General features: G+C 38.4%; 1 protein-coding gene across 2 annotated transcripts in view; it reads left to right on the top strand.

The window, feature by feature from the left end:
• The window catches only part of LOC129091193 (ankyrin-3-like), a 144,971-nt gene that overhangs the window by 44,275 nt on the left and 78,868 nt on the right, over window positions 1–21,828 (top strand). The window lies entirely within an intron of this gene.

Consider the following 21,828-nt stretch of genomic DNA (forward strand, 5'->3'; position numbering starts at 1 on the left):
GTTTCCTACATTGTTTTCTTGTGTTTGAGGTTAATTTCATCATCTCGTTATGTATTGTTTTCACCTTATTTTCTCAGCAAATATTTGCATCACAGTAGTGGATGGAAACATGCATTAGTTTAATTTTCCTTTGCAGATTTTTGTGGAAATTATTTGTTAAAATCTGACCCATAACCATAAACTCCATCAGAAGAGATTAGGATAATTGTGTTGTCATTGTCGTTCTGACTTAAAAATACAAAGTCAAATTTTACTCCTAACCTTCCCTTGAGTCCTCTAAATGAATCTATAAAATAGGTTTGCTTGTCAATAGTTTCCCAGAACTCAATATGTTGACGTAAATTTGAACCAATGGCGAACAATTCTCCAGTGAGGACAGTCTCCATTTCAATGTTTCTTAACTGGAGTTTAAATACAGCGTAGTGGCTCTAGAATATTTATATTTCAGTGTGATTTTTCTCAGAAAACGATAATGGATTTTAAATTAAACCCATTCGTGTAACTGCCATGGTTTCAAACCAGTATTGTAAATTACATTACACATAAATTTTGATACCCGTATTGATTCTGAAAGCATCAGGATGGAATTGATCCTCTTCAGCATGTTGGATGTGTAATAGATCTACTGCAGAATGACGTACTTTCATCAAACACTAAGAGGAATTCAAGGCCGGACTCTCTTTGAATTTGGACACTGAGGAAGCTGAATAGAATGCTTGATTGTAGGAGGGAGGTTTGACCTTGAAGCTGAAATTTGAGCTTGTGTGATCCCAGACTTGTGGTTTCCCTATTAAGGCAACAGGTGAAGGAAACGTGTTGCTGTGGTATTGTGTGTGTGTGTGTGTGTGTGTGTGTGTAGGGTGACTTAAGTGTTTGTAGCATAATGTAACAGGAGGGTATCAGCTATCCTGAGCTCACTCAAGGTAAATCTATAACGCTGTCTGCCAGAGGCCATTACTTGGCATCACGGCGCAAGAAATATCCTCTCCATCCTCGGATTACGTCACATCAATTAGTCTGCCTTTATTTTATTTTTCCCACCGACTGTGAGTTGGCTTTTTGTCTCCCCGTCATGTAGATTCAACAGATACTACGCTAGACACTAGATGTCTCTCCCGTCAACTTTCAAATACTCCCTTTCTCTTACTCAGTCTCTCTTTGTATCTTAATGGGACAACCATTTGGGATATATACTGTACATATTTTCTTTCTTTAAGAGAGTTACTTGAGAAGATCAATATTCAATTTTTCTGTGCATTGAGTACAGAGTTGGAGTCAGGCCGTGTTAGCTTAGCCTAGCTTAAAGATTGAAGTCAGGCAGAAACCGCTTCCGAATGTTTAAAATCCCAAAAAATTTTTTTTAAAGTTGTCTTAATATATTAATATATTTTGTTTGTTTATCTCACACGTGAACAAAAATGTCCCAGGTGGTACATGAGACAGTTAGGTGCGCGATGAGTTAGCCTAGCTAGCACTACGACTAGTTAGCTAATCTGCTAGCTTGGTTACTTCCGACTGATTTAAATCAATATGTTGCTGATATACACAGATTTAGAGGGAAAGCAGCCTGGTAATGAAACTAAAACTTGTTTTGAAAATCAGTTAGTTACATATTCAAGCGATATTAGCTTGCTACAAGTCCTCATTTATCTATTTTTTATCTTTCAAATTCAGTGTTTTAACAGTCAAACATGTCGTCGAGCACAAATTTTGGTCTTTGAAGGTGCACAGGATTGGCTATTGTTTGTTGTTTTACCAAGATTAGCTCTAGCATGTGAATCTCCCTAAAATTACAGATAATCAATGTTAAATTTCAGTTTTTATACGGATTAAACAATCAAGATACAACATGTCAATAGTTGGCTTTAGAGTTGTTGGAAAGCAAGAAAAAAACAAATGCAAACTAAATAAGTTATATTTTGTTTAGTTTTAGTAATACGAAAATTGTATTAAACACTGCATGAAATATCATTACTTCCATTGTTAGCCTTCCTTTTATTTTAACTTTTTTTAGTAATGTATTCAGGGCCTAAAATATGCATCCAGTGGCCATAGCCGTAAGCAGTATGATGTGTTTTATGTTTCTTACTGGAAGCCGAAAAACAATAGCCATGCATTATGAGAACCACTGAGACCAATGCACTGTGAAGCCTGCTTCCATTAAAGCTATTAGATTGCATGCTGCAAGCAAACATGTATTATTGAACTACAAGACGTGCTGTGTTTGTTAAGTTGCAAAGACTGAACAAGTTGTGTCTCTTGTTAGCGTTGCTGTCATTCCCACTTTTTGGTTGAGAGGTAAACTGACTATCGGTAGGCTGTTGGACCATTTCATTGAGAGGCTGTCTGGCTGGTTGACTTAGTGGTTCACAGTCTTTAATATTCAGTGCATGGTTGAATATGTCTTCTCTTCTTTTTACTGAAGCATCATTCAAAACCAATATTGATATTTGTGCAAAACGCCATCTGTGTTGTGACCTTTCAGGGCAGTAGAAGAACGTAATATTTCTCACAGCAGGGGCTGAAAATTGGCAACAGGACAACGTCAGTGTGTTTAACCAAACAGGCTTCAAGGCAGCGGAGTGTAACGAAAACACAATTGTTGGCATGATTTCCTTTCCTCCAGCTTTTTCCTTTCTCATTTCGGATCTCGTTCTTTTAGTGGTGGTGTGACTCCAGACTCTGAAGCAGTTGGGGGCTTCACCTCTACAGTGTCCTTTGTGTTAAATAACACACAAACACACACACACACACACACACACACACACACACACACACACACACACACACACACACACACACACACACACACACACACATAGGCGCACTGTCGGTCACACACATTTAAATATGGGGTATTAATACAGGGAGGCAGAAATGAGTTTGTGTTTAATGTCAAACAAGAATAAAGAGGAGGAAAATAAAAGGTATTATTTACACAATAAAGCAATACTAGCAATGTTAAAGGCATATGCAGATTATGTGAGAAACTTTGTACAGACAGTCATGGTCCCCAGAGGATAATGATGGCAATATGGCCAAAATCTTCTATCAAGACATTGGTCTTTTTATATATCTTAATGATGATCTATATCACAATATTGGTGGTAATAGTCGATATGAAATAACCACATGGTTTGATATACTCTTGTGTGAATTAGATACTTGACACATGAAGTACTGAGTATTTTGTCCTTTTTAATAAGAACTTTAGGGCAGAAAAATCTGATTTCTTGAGAAATTTAAGTTGTTATCAATTTATTAATTCCTAAATGTCTGTTGAGTCACTATATCTAACACTTACCAACATAACACTGATGATTAAGCTGGTGGCCCACTGATGAAATTATTGCAATATTTATAAATTTGCTATATAACAAACTGGGTGTGTGTGGCCCAAATCATGGGAACAATTTGGTATTACAGCTTTTCTCCATCATATATACACAAATAATGGAAATATGCACACAATTCTGAAAACTTAAAGCTCATGCATCAACAACAAGACTCAAGACTGTTAAACTCTGAGCACAATTAAGTTGTTTCCACTCAAATAGTCATTCTAAATCACCCAGGACTGCAAGTTTTAAGGGTTGCCTCTTTCAGGAAAATGCAATTTCAACGGCATGAGAAAAATATGTAGCTGTAAAAGATGTTGGAGAAGATGAAGATCATATAACAGATAAGTTAGACTTTTATCAAAGGTTGCAAAAAGTGATGACTTGGATGTCTTTTATTTTGAAATGAGCAGAGAATTAGTGAGGGCGGACGGAAAGGCTGCTTCTTCTGAGGTTTATTTTTGGGAATGACTCAATTCTGGCTTTTTTTTTCTTCATCTGCAGCTTCCACTCTGCTTCCCCCCCTCATCCTATCTCTTTTTATCTGTCGCTCTCTTAATGCCTCCCTCCCTCCCTCCCTCCCTCTCTCCCTCGCTCGCTGCATCTCTGTCAGCTGGCAGAAGGTTGTATTGTTCTGCCACACTTCTGTTTCTGGGACTTGGGGGGGAGGAAGCAGGGTACAATACACTCTCGCACACAAACACACACACACACACACACACACACACACACACACACACACACACACACACACACACACACACACACACACACACACACACACACACAGGTCCCTTGTGACCAAGGCATTGTACCACTTTAATCCCCGGACACTTATTTGAGCCAAGATTCATATTTGAAGCCCACTCCTTCTTGCTGTTCTACATCTCTTTGTTCCCTTTACGCCACCAGATTTGCTGCCCATTTCAATATTCAATACTTTACATTTATTTTATTTTTTTTCCTGTCGTCACTGTACAAAAACACAGAAACTTTACATTTATACAGTATGCAGAAGGTAGCATTATGATTTTTAGAAAGATAATTTTGTCTGTTTGCAGGGAAAAACTGCACAGCTTCAAATCATACAACACAAAATTATAATATTATGTTTGTGTTGCTACATGCAGTTGTTTCTGCATGAATAAAGCAAGTTAGTATAAGTATATTGTATAACATTTTTTAACATTTAGGTTGTTTACTGTATGGCTGAAAAGACAAGTCCATAAATTGCTTAAAATTAACCTGCAACATTTGTGAAAATTGATTATTTGTTTGAGTGATTTTTCAAGCAAAAAATACCAAAAATTCATAAAGCTTCTAAAATATGAAGACTTGCTGCTTTCCTTTAATTCCCATTACAGTAAACTAAATATCTTTGGGTTTTTTACAGTTTTCTCAGATTTCCTAATCCAAATGATTGATTGCTGGAGAAAAAAACATGTCAGATTCATTGATAATGTAAATTATTATTAGTTGCAACCTGCTTCTCAATCCACTATTCAATCCTTCAATGAATCAATTACTTTGTCCCCAAAAGGCTATTGATTATGCAGAAATGCAACAGAAATACAGGACAGAAACACACAGGATATACACATTGTGTATAGAAATATTAAATCAGAAACAAATCAATAATATACAGGATACAATAATTAAAAAATGAAGACCCTGAATGACTGTCTTGATGTGAGTTTAGCTGAAAGACGGCAGTGAGTCAATGTTTGTTGTCCAAAACAGACATTTGAGTCGAGTGCCACTGATTTAGCAAAACTTTTACCACACTGTCTATTTGTTTGACTGCGACAGAAGCATACTGACAGATAAAAGATCATTCGAGTAATGACTCAACGAAAAATCGATAAAACAAAGTCATCAGGGACTTGTCAACATGAAACCCCGTCCTTCATCCTCTCAATTGTTGCAGACTTTTTGTTGTTACAGAAAAAAAGAGCGGAAATATTGACAAGCTGGATAAACTTATTTATGTCGTCAAATAAAATGCGTCACGAGTCATTTTCAAGTTTTTAAAAGAGGAAGGAACACATGTAAAGCATCCTCAGGAGCACCAGATGCCAACACAATCTGGAGGCACTCACAAATATGACAAGGGGAGAGCTTTTAATGAATTATAGAACGACTCCATTACGGAGCAGAGGAGAAACAACAGCTGGAGCAGAGAGGAGAATAGAGAGCCGAGATGAAAATCTGAGAGCAGAGGAAGGAGGGTTAGAGGAGGAGACATGTGCAGAGGGGAGATGAAGAGGTGCTCGATAGGAAGGCAGTCATGTTTTATGCCACCCTCGCGGCAACCAGACCTTAATGTTTTTTGCTGAAACGCGGCGGTAGAAGGGGGTTGCTGGGCCGGTCGATTGGTGCAGAGCCTGCCAAGCATCGTGATTGGTGGATGGGGGAAAGACAAGGGAGGAGGTGGTGGAGTGTGGAGGGTGAGGGGGTGCACATAACACATCCCCAACATACTGCAAAACAGAGATAGGGGGAAAGCGAGGAAGATGAAATCAAATTAAAATGATGGGGAATTAGAGAGAGATGGAGCAGAGCGATTGATGAAGAGGAGGAAATTGGACGATGAGAATGACGGAGAAGAGGAGGATGTCGTTAGTTAGTCCTTCTCCTCTTCCTCTTCCTCCCTGCAGCTCTCTCTTCTCTTTGAAGTGGGAGATCGACAGGAAGAACTGGGCCAGTCCATTCATTCACACACACACATGCACACACATACCCACACACTTAAACCCATCTTCATTTCACTGAACACTGTTGTTTTTTCTACAGGCAGATTAGTGTTTAGCAGAGTATATTGAATTATCTGACTGAAACGAGACACTTCCTCGTTTGTGCAGCTTTTACAGGCGGAGTTTCCGTCGTACGCAGCAGAGATTTGTTGGGATTATTGTCGCCCAAATTAACTAAAATTGCGTTTGCTACGCTGGCTACTGAATGTAAACACATGCTGCTTTCGCTTTTTAATATGTAACAGTGACTAAAAACCTATCCAGCTTTACAGGTACAGTGTTGTTCCTTAATTTAATGGTCTTCTGTCTTGATCACCAGGTGATGTGGTTGTTCACTTTTACACTGTGACCTGTAGCTTTAGCTTCAATCTTTATCTTTCTTACCTGTTTTCACTGCTGAATCAATGGATATATCCTTCAAACACACATTGTTAACCCTTCTGTCTGCTTCTCTATGAAATCGCTTTTCGTTTTCGAAGTGCAGTTAGTGACAGTGTGGTCTCCATGGTAATGTAGATATGGCAGCTTCCTGGAGTAGAAGTGTGGGGCGGGGCTTAGCGACGTGTCAATGGTTTAAGAATTAGCTTTGAAATAGTCAGTCTGGGGTGTACAGTGTCCTATGTGGACAGGAATCAGTAATCCCTTTGTGATTTTTAAAGAAAAATCGGGTCTATATGTGTAAAAGAAAAATTAACTGTTTGTCGTCCTAACATGTCAAGGTGTCGGTGTAGTAGATGATGGCAATAAGCAGCAAAAAAGGGCAGTAAATATATGGTTTAAGGAGATTTATGGTCGGGGGGAGAATTTGATGTTTCAACCCCATGTGTGTCTCAGTGGGTAAGGTGTTGATGAATGGGACACAGTCACGACAGAAACAGACTGTGAGTTTGTGTGTTTCAGTAAGAGAGTTTTTTAAAAAGGTCTTCCCGGCTGTATTCCCCGGGAGGTAGCGGACATTTTGAAGGTGAGCAGCAGGGAGGACACCCGCCTGGATCAGACACACAGACAGAGGCTCAAACACACACACACAGTTCACTGGAATACATTATGCATTCATACATGTGTGTGACAGAAGAGAGAGAGAGGAGGCTGACCTCGTCTTATGTGATTATATCAGTTGATAGAGGGCATCCGGCTCGTTTACATTTAAAACAGCTGGGACTTTTATTGAGACCGACCAGCTTCAACAATGTTAGCTGATGTCATTAGCTCATAATAACAGTTTCTTTTTAAAGAGGGTGGGACCTGAATACTAATTTTTAATAGTTGAGCTTGAGATGCAAGTTTAGGCCGATTGTTTAAAAGACTTTTGGTGGAGGTTGGGGATATAATCCAGCCGACCTGCAGAGTAGCTGCCTAACACTAAAGTCCGATAACATCTTAAATAGACCGTCAATCTTTATTGATCTTGTACTTTACGTAAGCATGAAACCCCTGGTAGGTTTTTAAGTTATTTGTGTCAATACAAACCATAAGATTTAAAGGCAGGGTTGGTAATCTTGAGAAACTAGAAAGAGTATCCTAAATATATTATCCAATTGAGAAACCAACTCTTGCAAACTCTTTTCCAATCAAAGTAGCTAGCAGCACTAGCTCCAAAAGTTGCTCAATCTAGCAAGAAAGTTGCCAAGTTGTAAACACTGACAGCCTCCCTCTAAACCTGTCAATCACAGTAGCCCCGCCCTAAAGCATGCCCTGCTTTATGGTCTATTTGACTCTAAATGGACCATAATTTACTAAATGAACATCATGCTGTATTGAACAAGACTTGAAACTAGAGATTGAGACCATAAACTCATGTTTACAATGTTTACTGAGGGAATAAATCAAGAGAGAAGTAGAGTCATTTTCTCATAGACTTCTATACAACCAGAGGAGACGCCCCCTGCTGGTCAGTAGAGAGAATGCAAGATAGACACAGATACTTCTTTTAAAGAGGTTTTCTTACAGAACCCAGAAGTTCTGGTTCCACTTTGGCTCTCTATATGAGAAAAGAAGAATATATACAGACTGTAGGATGTTAAAGTCAAGACCACAGCCCAGTGTGGCCACGAAGACGGAGAGTCAGCAGAGAGAGGAAACAGCCCTGCTGATGTTGGACATACAACTGAAGTGCTCTATTGATTTTCTGAGCAAATCTTTAATTGCCTTTGGTCTCTATGAGCTGTAAAGTTAGAGGCTAATGCTCAAACAGAACTTATCTTCTTCTGCTGTTGTTTCTCTTTAGTGCAGATTGCATTATTTCCTCATCCGGCTGTGTGTCGAAAGTGTAACTGGGCCAGCGAGATGAAAACAAATATTTATTGTAGCAAACAGGCACTGGAGCAGAAGGAAGATAAAATAGAATAACAAGATATTTCATCACATTACAAACACCAACTAGGTCATATGTGTCAGTGAAAATCAAACATTTTATACAAAATCCCAAAGAATAAATTCTCTAAAAACGCAAACTTTTATATTATATATATGTAAATGCTAGTCTTCTATTTATATTGTTTACACTAGATGTTCTTGGCCCTTTAATTATATAAACCATGCAGCTTTAGAGCGAAGCAGATGTGTCTATGAAAGATGAATAAATACAGAAAAGTTCCTTGAACAGCATGTCAAAGTTTTCACTTGTCCAGTTAAGAACCTTAACCTCCACTGGTTGGAGTAGCACAAAATATGGTACCGTAATTCATGATCCCCAGAAGATGAATCACTCACCAACTTTGGTGATCCACTGACTTTACTTCTGGCGCCTTCATGAGGTTGACATCTTCGACTTTTAGCGAGATATCTCTATTACTATTGGACAGATCACCATGGAATTTGGTTCAGTCAGCCATTGCCTCAAGAGGATGAAATGTAATATTTCTAATGATCCTCTTTACTTTTGGTTAATATTATACCTGCTTAACATCAACAACAAAACCACTGGTTAGATTTAGTAAAACGAACAGTTTGGATAACCACTCAATTAAAACCACAATGCGAAGTCAAACATCGGCCTTCTGGTTTGAAGTCCTGTTCTTCTTTTGGATATTATAAAGTACGTCACTTGCTCTGACTGTTGCTTAGTCATGTGGATGCATTTCATTTGTTTCCACCACCAGTGAGGCTCCTAATTGACTTTCTGTTGGCGTTATTGTCGTGCTGAGCAAAAAAAACCAGACAAAATTCATGTCCCTGTAAACAAAACTAAGAAATTGCATTTCATGAATATTCCACAAACTACCCTGATACTAGGCTAGACTCACACAACCCGTCTATTACGTCTTCTTTTTAAACTCTCAATTATTGATATCACCTCAAAAAGAAAACTTTTTCTTGCTTATGCTTATTTATTTTTGTGTCACTTCTCACGATATTGAGGCAAAGCAGATGTTTCAAATGTGGATAAAAACATGGCTGTGTGTGCGTGCATGTTGGGACACTTTGGTGCCTGTTGGTGCACCGTGTGGGCCAGATGTTAATTTGTTCATGACCAGCGCCTCGTCTATGTCAGGAGAGATTAACGAAGCGAAGCTACATTAGCTTTCTTTCTCTCATACTTGTTTTAATTAATTTTGTTGGACCTCATCGTGTTTTTGACGCTCACATGTGAACCCATGCAGTTAACATGTGAACCCATGCAGCTGAGAGAGAGTGTGTGTGCTTTGAGGAGCCTTTTGGGGTGTTTCCGTCTGACTCCCCCCTCTGGGCCGACATAGTGTGTCCACCTTAACAACACACCATGCATAGACATGCACACAGCCTTACATCAGCACAGAGCCTGTGATCCAGCAGCAGCAGCATAGCTACGTCATCTGCTGTCGTCCAACAGGAAGAGAGCGGAGCAGATCTGCCAGCCAATCACAAGGAGACCTGGTGAGGGACGGATCCTGCAGCTGAGAGTGAGAACTAGTTGAAGGGAGGGTTTCTTGATGTCTGGAGTTAAAAAAAAGCTTAAAAAGACCCTAACAATATGGCTGATTTGTTATTAAATACACATAAATGATCACAAATTTAGAGTCTCGTCACGTTAAACTGCAGTGTGACAGTTAAGAGCAGAAAAGAGTTTGTGTACACTGTGTTTTTTTAATTTTTTTATCCTCCCCTCATGTGCTGCTGTGAGAGTACTGACACTGCAGTAGCTGAGCGGCCAATCAGATCGCAGCACCAGTCGGAGGCAGGACAACACACACACACACACACACACACACACACACACACACCCTTATCTGCCCATTCTCTGTTGATTTCATAATATATGCAATAAATGATACGTGCCTTTTCTTGCTAAGAGAGAATGCACCTGTTTTTATGTAACCAGTTATTAATATGCAATATTGATAACAGTATTGATTCTTTATTAGAAATAAGTTTTGTGCACTTTTATCTTCTTCTTTCTTTAGAAGAAACTGGGACAAACAGTATTTATTGTTTACATTTAAGGACAGTCGTCACACTTTACTGCTGCAGTCTGATGCAGTGATACGAGTGACCACTAGGGACCGTTAGAGGACCTGAACAATATTGAAAACCCTGTGAGTTGTGTGTTTGTGTGTGAGTGTTTTGTGTGTGTATTTTAATTTTGTCTAACACACACATATATTATGGAGTATGATACTTATAGTGACAGAATATTGCAAATAATAAGACTATTGTCTTTAGACTAAAGACTCTTTATAAATCCACAAAAGAGACGCAACTATAAATTGATTGACAGATAATTAATTAGAAAATATGTTGGTAATTGATTTATTGTTTCAGTCATTTAGTCAAAAGATCTTTGCTTCCAGTGTCTCAAACGTGATGATTTGCTGAAATAAATATCTAAATTATTTAGACTTTTAGTCACCAAAAATAAGCAATTTGTAGACATTACCTCTGAGAAACTAAATGCCATTCCATTTTTCTATAATTTTTTATCCTTTCATAGACCAAACAGTTAATATGTTAGAGATGAAATTGAGAAAATAATTGCGAGGTTAATTATTAATGGTCATTCAGTAACAGTGTGAGCTGTCTTACCTTTATAAACTTGTTTCATCCTGCAGTTTCTGTGCAGAAACATCAACCAGCTCATTAAAATCCAGGGCTCTGACCTGATCAGCAGATACTTATAAGTAACTGAGCATTCTGATCTAACAGGAAGGTTTCTTCCTTGAGATATTGACAAAACTTTTCGTGATTATCTCTTCATGATCCCATCTTTCATCCCATCTTTCTATCTAAAGAATCTGACCAAACATATTCCAGTTGGTATCAAAAATACGGAGGTTTTTATTAGACTTTAATATTTAAATGTGTACTCATTTCATGGTACATTTGATGTGAAATTGAAATATATATTTACAGAGTAAATTATGCATATTTGCATATCGCTCTGTTTTTTTGTAGATATGACTTTACACAACACAAATTTATTGTGAGTTACAAACATTAAAGTCAAATAAAAACTAAAACACATTGATGTCTAAAACATGATCATACAGACTGAAAAGGCTTCACAGGTAAAAGCTTGTCTCTCATTGGTTAAAAGAAGACCCAATAATAACATCTGTATCCGGATCCCATCACATCCGTACTGTGTAGGTTAATGTAAATGTCAGTAGTATGTGGGTTCTTTACCATCCCACAACATTCTCTGAATTCAGTGCAGCGCTGTAAAATTTAGGGGGCTTCAGTTGCCATGGCAACCCCTCCCTCCCTCCCTCCTTCCCAGATGTCATAAAACACCAAAAGACGCATCAGGATCATTAAACTGCCGTCTGTGTGTGTGTGTGTGTGTGTGTGTGATGAATGTGCGAGCCGCCTTCCAACCCACAGCGACAGGAGAGACACATTCCTCTTTTCCTTTTACTGGAATAAATAAATCAGTTGTTAAGATGAACAGCGTAAATAACAGTTAAACAGAAGCAACGTTTGCTTTTATTTTCTCATTCTGCTGGTTGTGATGCGTCAGTTAAACGAGGCTGAGGGCGTTGACTCTCGACATCACTGAAGTTGACCCAGTTCCATTTTGATGCAATCTGATCTTCATTATCGTGTTTTTTATAGGGAGCAATCAAGCCCTTTGAAAGTGTTTAATGAAGTTTGAACCTTTCTGTTTTTCATTGTTCTAATGGAAAATAAACCAAAATACTGATTAATACAGACTTAGAAATGTAAGTAACTTAAGTATGCGCAAAAACGTGGTCATCATTTGCAGAAAAAACGTCCCACTGGCTTCTCCCTTTGTAAAACTCCCCAGGTGGAGCTGGTATCCCTCCGTCTCTACACCAACATAGATGGAGGGATATTTGACGTAGAACTTCTGACCCTAAAAGTCAAGCATGTTCACCCTCAGTGTCTTGGTCCTGTTATTTTAATTTAGCCTTTATTTATCTCGGATAGTCCTGTTGAGATTTTAAAACAGACTTCAGTATGCAAATTGCACATAAATCACCACCACCAGACCTAAAAACAAAACAAAAAGTTGAAAAACAATAAAAAATTCCACATGAAAGAGAGAAGTAGGAGACATTAAACAAACAGCAAATTGCATCAACCAATGAATTAGCATTTTTGTACAGTAACAGGACGAGTACTTTCAGTGATCAAATAACAAATTATGTAGTTTGAAGTGTCTCTGTAGTTCACATAAAGATAAGGGTGCAAAATATACTGCTTTGATTAGAAAAAGCATGTATTATTTCCTTTCTGAGTCTCAAACTTGTATTAGTTTTATTAGTTTTATATTGCTTTATTGGGCCTTCATTCAGAAAACCATTTTGGTGGAGTAGATAGTTAAAATGTAATGAGTGGAGTCTGAAAACTTGGGTCAGATTTTATAGATTATAATTGATTTATATGTGGATAATTTTTGGATAAAGAGTGATACACTTTTTTTTGTTCCCCCATCTTTACCGTCCACTTCACTGCAGAGTTGTCTAAGCAGCACTGCTAGCTTAAATCTAAAGCTGTAGCAAAGAGAAAATCATGATATTTATGTCAAAAATGTAAAAAACTGTTTCAATGTCACTCTAAACTTACTTCTTTTTCATATAAAGACATGTAAACTTGTGTCAAACACACTTTAAATAGCATTTGTGAATGTGGGTACTGAAAGGTTGTTCTGCTGCTGACTTCATGAATGCATGAGTATTGTGCTTAAGTGGCTAAAAGCAGTAGTGATCGTCTTTATACATTGTGTCCTTTAACAAGGCTGACAGATTAAGTGATGAGTGATGAGGATTGAGTGTCAAACTCAAGGAGATTTGAACAGGACGAGTGGCTGTTACCAGGATCGACCCTGTAATCCGCTGCAGTCATGAGTCAGACTTTAGTTCCACTGTTTGTATGTATTTTTACATAGGAATTTTATACTTCATTTTTGCATCCATTGGTTGGTCATATAGATCTGTATTAAACTGAGATTGTTTCATTACCAGTTAATAGCTCAATGTAGTAACTTTAACTGTCTGTTATTAGGCGACAGTGACATTATCACTGGGACTGAAAACCTAATTTTCTTGATTACAATTACAATTTCTTACTGCATCATAATGAGAAAGAAACATGCAGCTTTAATGGGGCTGCAACGAACAATTATTGTTTCATCTTTTAATGTTTAACTTCAAATTAAGACGTGAATTTTCTGACCAAAAACATTCAAGACGTTTTCAAATGTTGCTTTCCTGCATTTTAAACAATTTCACCCTAAAATAACAGTATAAAATAATATATTTATAAGTATAATATTGGCAGCAGAGATGCCTTTAATTTATTACTGAAATTTATTTTAACAGAATCTTATTGTATATTGGATTACAGTATGTGATCAATCATCAATCATTTATACAGCTGACTTTGTAAGACAAATAATATTAGGAACATTCGTATTCCAAAATTGATGTGGTGTTTATCTGTAGCTTTAGCTATCTTTATCAAATTAACCTGTTTTTACTGCTGAATCACTTTGACATCCTGATATATATCATTAAAACATATATTAAAGACCCTTTTTCCTGATTCTCCCTGCAATTGCTTTTTTGTTTTTCCCAAAATGTGATGATATTTATTCAGGGAGTGCAGTTAGTGATAGTGTGGGCTCCATGGTAACGTAGCTCTGACAGCTTGACGTGTAGCAGCAGGAGGCGGGGCTTAACAACGGGTCAAATGGCTCCTAAATGACTCACAGACTCTTCTTGCAAAGATACTTCCTCTTATTGGACACAATAACTGTGTGATGTACTAACTAGCATTTTAACTTTTACTGCTGTTGTTATCAGAATACCTCTTGGCGAGCCTTTCTACCACGCTTTCTGATGCGGTTTACCTCTTTAGTACCTGAGGAGCCATTCAAATCCTGCTAATCCGACTTCTGGGCTCCGGGCCCTGAAGCCCCAGCTGTGTTTGTGTCTGTTTGAGTCTCCCTGACTGTGTTTACTCTGCAGAGCATGCAGGAGATGGTGGAAGCCGATATGGAAAGTCAGGCAGGGATTCCCTAAAGCATGTTTCATCCTCACAGACACACGACTGGAGACGTAACCAGTGGAGCTGGTTCTAACTGCTTTATATAAAGTCGGGTAGTTCAGACTCTGGATGTTATTTTAAGACCACAACTGTGGGGTTATCACTGTCTTATTTATTAGATTAACAAAAGAAAATTCCCGCAGATTAAATCTACAAATGCATTGCCTTTGATCAAGACATTCCTCATAGTACACATATTAAGTATACATGGCAAAGAAAGAGAGGAAGAGGAATCTTCATTTGTTTTTATGGAAGTGTTGGTTTTTCAGATCATTTTTTCAGAAGTGCCTCGGTGGTTTGCATGTTCCTCATTTTATTCTAAGTGTGTCATGGGGGACTCACACTGGTCTGGTCTCGGTCTTGACTTGGTCTCAACCTCTGAAGGTCTCAATACACTCTGGTCTTGGTCTTGACTTGATCTTGATACAATCTAGTCTTGTTCTTGTTCTTGTCTCGGTACACTCTGGTCTCGACTTGGTCTTGGTCTTGACTTGGTCTTGGTCTTGACTTGGTCTTGATACACTCTGGTCTTTGCCTTGACTTGATCTTGATAGATTCTGGTCCTTGTCTGGACTCGGTCTTAACCCCTCAAAGTCTTGGTCTTGACTCAAACTCGAAACACTTTTGTTTTTGGTCTTGACTCGGTCTGAGCCCCTCAAAAGTCTTGGTCTTGATACACTCTGGTCCTGGTCTTGACTTGGTCTTGATACACTCTGGTCCTGGTCTCGACTTGGTCTCAACCCCACAAAGTCTTGTTCTTGACTCTGTCTCGATACACTCTGGTCTTGGCTTGGTCTCGCCCTGCCTTGGTCTTGATACACTCTAGTCCTGGTCTTGACGTGGTCTTTAAACACTCTGGTCTTGGTCTTGGTCTTGGTCTTGACTTGGTCTTGCCCTGTCTTGGTCTTGGTCTTGGCTCAGGATTGATACACTCTGGTCTTGATCTTGACTTGGTCTCAACCCCTTAAAGTATTGGTCTTGTCTTTGTCTCGATACACTCTGGTCTAGACTTGGTCTCGCCCTGCGTTGGTCTTGGTCTTGACTTGGTCTCGATACACTCTGGTCTTAGTCTTGACTTGGTCTTGATGCATTCTGGTCTTTGCCTTGACTTAGTCTTTATACACTCTGGTCTTGGTCTTGACTTGGTCTCGATACACTCTGGTCTTGACTTGGTCTTGATACACTCTGGTCTTGGTCTTGACTTGGTCTTGATACACTCTGGTCCTTGTCTGGACTCGGTCTTAACCCCTCAAAATCTTGGTCTTGACTCAAACTCGACACACTCGGGTCTTTCAGAGGTTTCAAACTAATGTTTTTATGAGGTGAGATCTTAATCTGAAAAGAAACAAATAACTTCTGCTGTCAGAACAAATCTAGTAAGGTAAAAGTATAAAGTAGCACAAACTTTGGAGGAACTTTCATTTTAATATTCTGCATTTAACAAGTGGCTTGAACACACTCGTTGTCCTCTGATCCCTTGTTCCTCCAGTGGGAGTTGAGATTAACGCCGGAAACTCTCCTGTCTCACCCCCTCCCTCCCTCCCTCCCTCCCCCTACAAGCTCTGGACTTTCTCACTGCAAGCCAGGTATTTTTAGCTGTGACATAATGCCCCTCTATCTCTCTCTCTCTTTCCCTCACACTCTCTCTCTTTCTCTCTCACACACATAGACCGTCCCTCCCCCTCACCTCCTCTCTCCCCTCTCCTCCCTTGCCCCCATCCCTTCTCTCCCTAGCTTCCAGGCTATAGTGCTAGCTGCTGCAACAGTAAGTGAGTGTGCTCAGGTTTCACTCTTTCGTATGCAGGCTGAGAAAACATGGCAGTGGAGGAGGCATCAGACTATTTGGCAGAAGTAAGTCTCTAATGTCTGTACTTTACTGTAAAGTCATGGATCTCTCTGACTGTAAACAGACTCCCCTCTCTCTCTCTCTCTCCCTCTCTCTCTCTGTTTGCAATGTTGCATTAACGTTAACAAGATTTAAGGGGAATTTACAGCCAGTAGGATTAAGTGATGCTGTGGCCGGTTGTCACCAGTCTGGAGACATTGTTGGATGAGGTGGGACGTTAAAAGGTTGGAGGGGTCGTTGATGGGACGGGTCGTGGTGGCAACTCTGCTGCACCACTCTGCTGCAGTGTGCGTGGATGTGTGTGTGTGTGTGTGTGTGTGTGTGTGTGTGTGTGTGTGTGTGTGAAAATGCCAGCCTGTGTGTCTGTTTGCATTCTTAACGTCTTAACTGTGATTGTTCGTTTTATACATTTCCTGTAGGTTTGAGTCTGTGCATGTGAGTGTTTTGTGTGTGGACACAGTTTCATGTTGCAGAGTGATGTGATTGGAAGCACCTGACCTTGGAGGGTGCTGCATGCTCTGTGTATGTTTGTGGTAAAATAGGAATAAACAGCAGAAAGGGAGGGATAATGAATGAGTGAAAATCAGAACAAAAAGAGAGTAGATTACGTTTATTAATTAGTTAATTTCCTGATTAACTTAAATCCACTAAGTGAGGTAGAAAGACAGACATTTATGAGCCCCAAAAGGCTCCCTGAACATTCTGATATGTGATATACAGTAAATGCTAGCTCATCGTTGGTTTGCTGCAGGACACAAGCAGCATTTTAATGATCGTCAACTCACATTTTAACATTTAACTTAGTAGGAGGGCTTACATCTTAGGTACTTTAGTGTTTAAAAAAATGGTCTTTTGTGAGATAAAAAAATGGTCTTTTGTTCTCAGTAAACAGGTGTTTCTATACAGAAAAAAGCTTGCTGACATGAATGAATATCAGTGTCTCTCGTCCCTCAGCGTCGTCGTTGGTTGCAGAGAGCAGCTCCCATGTTGGAATGTGTGTGACTGTGTTCTGGAAAAAAAGTGACCGTAGCATTCTTTGAATATCTCTCATAGATAAATAAAGTTACACCGGAATGATAGAAGTCTCCAATCAGCTGTTAAAAACCCTAAAATATTCTTACACTAATAATCTGGAGGTTTTTTTTGTATTTTAGTGTTTATTTTGTCACCAACAAATACATTTAAAAAGTTCGCCAAAGTCCTGCATCTCCAACAGAATCCATGCAAATAAGACCACGTTTTTGAAACATCTTTTCACAGACACATAATAAAACAAATTACAGGAGAAAGATATAAAAACTAATCCTGTAAACTCATCAGTAAGAAGACTATTACAAAATAAAACGTACAAAATATAGTCTCATTTAATTTCTTTGAGTCAAACTGCTTCCTCAGAAAAATTGTTGGACTTTGTTTTCGTCTTTTGTTTTATGTTTCGAACTCCAAATCATACCCGTCTGATATTTTTATATCATAAATTTGAGGCACTCTTTATATAGCCATAATATGGACAACAGCTGCCACTAACCATAATAGTTTTTTTAACAATTCATTCTCAGATTATTTTCTAGATCAATCACTTCACTGTTTGTCCAAATAATTGCCTGAAAATAGTGAAATTGCGTCTTCATATTGCTTGTCTTGTCCGTGTAACAGTCTGTTAGTATTTTTAGCTCTCCCTCTTATTTATGAATCGTTGGTTCAGCTTTAATATAGACATAATAGTAATGTGATGAACAACATAGTGACAACTGCACTCTTGGCTCACACCAACCGACGGTGGCACAGAACCAGAGCCGGAGTAAGCTGAGAGTCATGGGCTGAATTTTAATAGAATGACACTTTTATTGATTCTATATTTGTAGTCGAAAGGCTTCCATTGGACTCGTATCCGTGACGTTCATGTGTGCACATGTACATGCGTTCACTGTCCGTTGTTCCTCAACACTACAGTCATGCATGCTTGAAGCTGCAATACGCTTTACATAATATTTTGAATTTCTTACCGTGTTTCTTAGGGCAGCTGTGAAAGAAATTTGGGTGTCAAATTTTAAAAACTGTGAACTGCTCATCTGGACTTCAGTGCTCGTTGGTCAGAGTACTTTCTAATAGCGTGATGCTTAAAACTGGAATTCTGTTAATGCTCTGAGTTATGAGCAGCCAAGTCTGGAGCCACATTTAACTTAAAAGGTTTGGCATTGTGCCTTACAACCGCTCTCAGGGTTTACAAAACCCTTCACAGCACTCCGACTCCACTGCATTCATTAGACATCAACAGAAACCAACCACAGGTTTTTGTTTTGATCAGAATTATTTTCCTTTTATCTCTGCTTGTGTTGCTTGATACTACATACTGTACAAAGCCTGAAATCAGAAATATTCAATTACTGTATGTGAGCTGCACCTTTTTATACAGTTTGCCGCTGAATGTGTGTTCAGAATCTGATTTATAAATGCAGGAGCTGATTATGTGATCAGGTGGAAAGGATTCAATTCCAGGTCCAGAAAACGATTAGCTGTATTGAGAAAATTCTCCAATAACGTGAAAAATATTGCATTTATAAGCATTTTTTTCAAAGTAAGCAGGGTGAGTTATTTTGCATAGTTAATGATGATACATGTATTTTTAGGAAATTCTGTTCTCTGATTTCCATCGTAAAGAAACATCCATAAATGTGCTATGAATCCATTGAAAAATAACGCTCCTTATAACTCCAGAACTTGGCTAGGAATCCTCACGTTTTAAATTATTATTGAATATCAAAGTAATCCAGTGATAGTTGTGTGTACACATGTGTACAATGGGTACATTGCAAACAGAAACTGCTAAATGCTAATTTGGCTGTTCATTTAATGACGCTAATATGAAATTTGCTGCATTTGTTTACTTCCCCCAAAGCCTTGTTCTCCATTAGTAAGAGGGACAGACAGAGTAACAGTTACTGGTGTTGCAGCAATACTCATTTTGCAACTTAAGGATATGATTTTAATGTTCTGACCAAAGACTAAAGATGTGATTTATAGTTTTATTTCACATTATTAACGGTGGCCTGCTCCATATATGATTGAGTGACAGTACAGTCATTTATTTATTGAAATGAAGTGAATGATGTTTACTCATTTGTGTTATTCTGTTGGTTTATTATACTACATTTTGCTTCATGTTATGGCTCAGAACGAGATACAGAAGCCTCAGTTTGCATGTTTCTCTTCATGTAGAGGCAGAATTAGATGATACAAAGTCATGTTTATTATGATTTCCATCAGCCTTGTTTTGGTCATCTACTGGAGAATTCATGATAATAAAGTTTTGGTATAAACTCAGAAAAAAGGAAAACTTGAATCTTATGTTGTGACAACATACCAGGCCAGTGTTGGGGAGGCGGTTTCTGTTTAGTTTGCAGTTTAGCGAGGTCAGACTGGAAATACGAATGAAGTGATGCTGCATGAATGAAGCAACATGACTCAGCAACATTTACAAATGCTGCAATGCATTTATAATCATAGTAATGATAGACTGTATTTGAGTGGTTTGTAAATTACTCACATTAGCTGTCATTCGATAGTGAGTGTGTGCGTGATGTCATGGCCTCCGGTAACCCCCCCTCCCCCACCTCCACAGAGTGCCTGCTGACACCAGAAACACTCTGTGTTTGTTCATGTGTGATGCTGAACTCAGATAGGATCCATTCACTGAGAGGGAAATGAGCTCAGCTGTCAGCTTTAGACAACAATCCGTCTACGACAACAAGGATCACGATGCAGTGAGCGTGACGGGACGGTCTGTGACACCCAACTGTAACACGATAAATTACTGGCAAAACCTGTTAATACCTGCTAATCAATCTAAAGGGGTGTCACGTCATGTGTTGTCTTTAAAGAAGACAAAAACAAATACCTCATTTACATTTGCATTAATGACTTTAATGTTTAAACATTGCTCCTATTTGTCTGTCTCGTCATGTGAGGCCTTAAAATGCTTGTTTTCCAGCAGAAAACTTCACAAATATGAAGTTTTCCATCTGTCCGACTGACTGACTCTATATGAAATATTCAAACCCAGGTCTACATGTTTTTATGGTTGCACTTTTCCATAAAATAGAAAATATCCTAGATCTGTTTTTGCATCATTTTAACACACATGACCCCTAAAGTCTGCATGACATATTTGGTATTTTTAACTGTCTGATCTCCATCAGATTTAAAATGTTAAAAAGTTCTGTAGGTTTGACGTGTGGTTTCCGGTATCTATACAGTACTAAAGCGAGACTATTAAAAAGAAGAAATAAGACATTCCTCCTCTCACGAATGAAAAGTAAAACACACATTTTTGAGCCCTAAATAGTGTCTGCAGTCTTATATTGTATTATGATAAATATTCAGACATTTATCCAATTGTATGTGGGGTTTATTTAATTTTATGTGAATTTAAATACCAATAAAAAGATCTTGAGCAAAAAATAAATAAATCGGCTAGCAATTTTCGATACCAACGATGAACCTTTAAACTCGATAAATAAAGTTGGGTTTCTATCTTTACAACAAACAGCTCAGTCTTTTACTGAATCACCTTTGAAGATGATTGAGCCTCTTTAAAGGAGAATTATCTGCAAATAAAAACAGATAAATACATTTCTGTTTTATGCTCTTGGATTCTACTTATGTGCTACTGTAAAAGTTACATTTTTACATTTACTTACATTATCATGTCTATTGAATGCAAAAACAACAAAGTTATTAAAAGTATTGCCTATTTGGTCAGAATCTTATTATTATTATTATGGTATTATTGATAATAACCTCTTAGTATATACTAGCATGGACTTGAATCTTTATAGTAGTTGAATAGTTCTTGATATCTGTGAGTTATATTTGATCAAATACAGAGTTTGTGTGCAAAGATGCAAAACTAAGCTCCTTTTGTGTTTAAATGCTTTCTTGAGAACATTGTAGGTTAACAGGCACGTGAGCGGATGGTTGTAACTGGAGAATGTGTTTTATTTATGGGTGAGTGTGTGTTTTTGAACACATGGGTGTGTGTGTGTGTGTGTGTGTGTGTGTGTGTGTGTGTGTGTGTGTGTGTGTGTGTGTGTGTGTGTGTGTGTGTGTGTGTGTGTGTGTGTGTGTGTGTGTGTGTTTGAACACATGGGTGTGTCCGACTGAAACTCTGCTCTGCAATCATGAAATCAGAGACTCACTAAGATTATCCGCCTTCCTGCTCGTTTGTCTTCAGCCACATTTTAATCCAACTACTCCGATGCATTCAATGTATCATGTACATAAATACAAATATCACATGTTGGCACCAAGCCAACAGATCCCTCGTTTGAGATGTTTGCGGGCTTCCTTTCACTTTCAAACCTTGAAAAAAGATGTATTATGTATTCAGCTTCTCAATACAACA

The sequence above is a fragment of the Anoplopoma fimbria genome, chromosome 5 (genome assembly GCF_027596085.1).
Source record: "Anoplopoma fimbria isolate UVic2021 breed Golden Eagle Sablefish chromosome 5, Afim_UVic_2022, whole genome shotgun sequence".
NCBI classification, from domain to species: Eukaryota; Metazoa; Chordata; class Actinopteri; order Perciformes; family Anoplopomatidae; genus Anoplopoma; species Anoplopoma fimbria.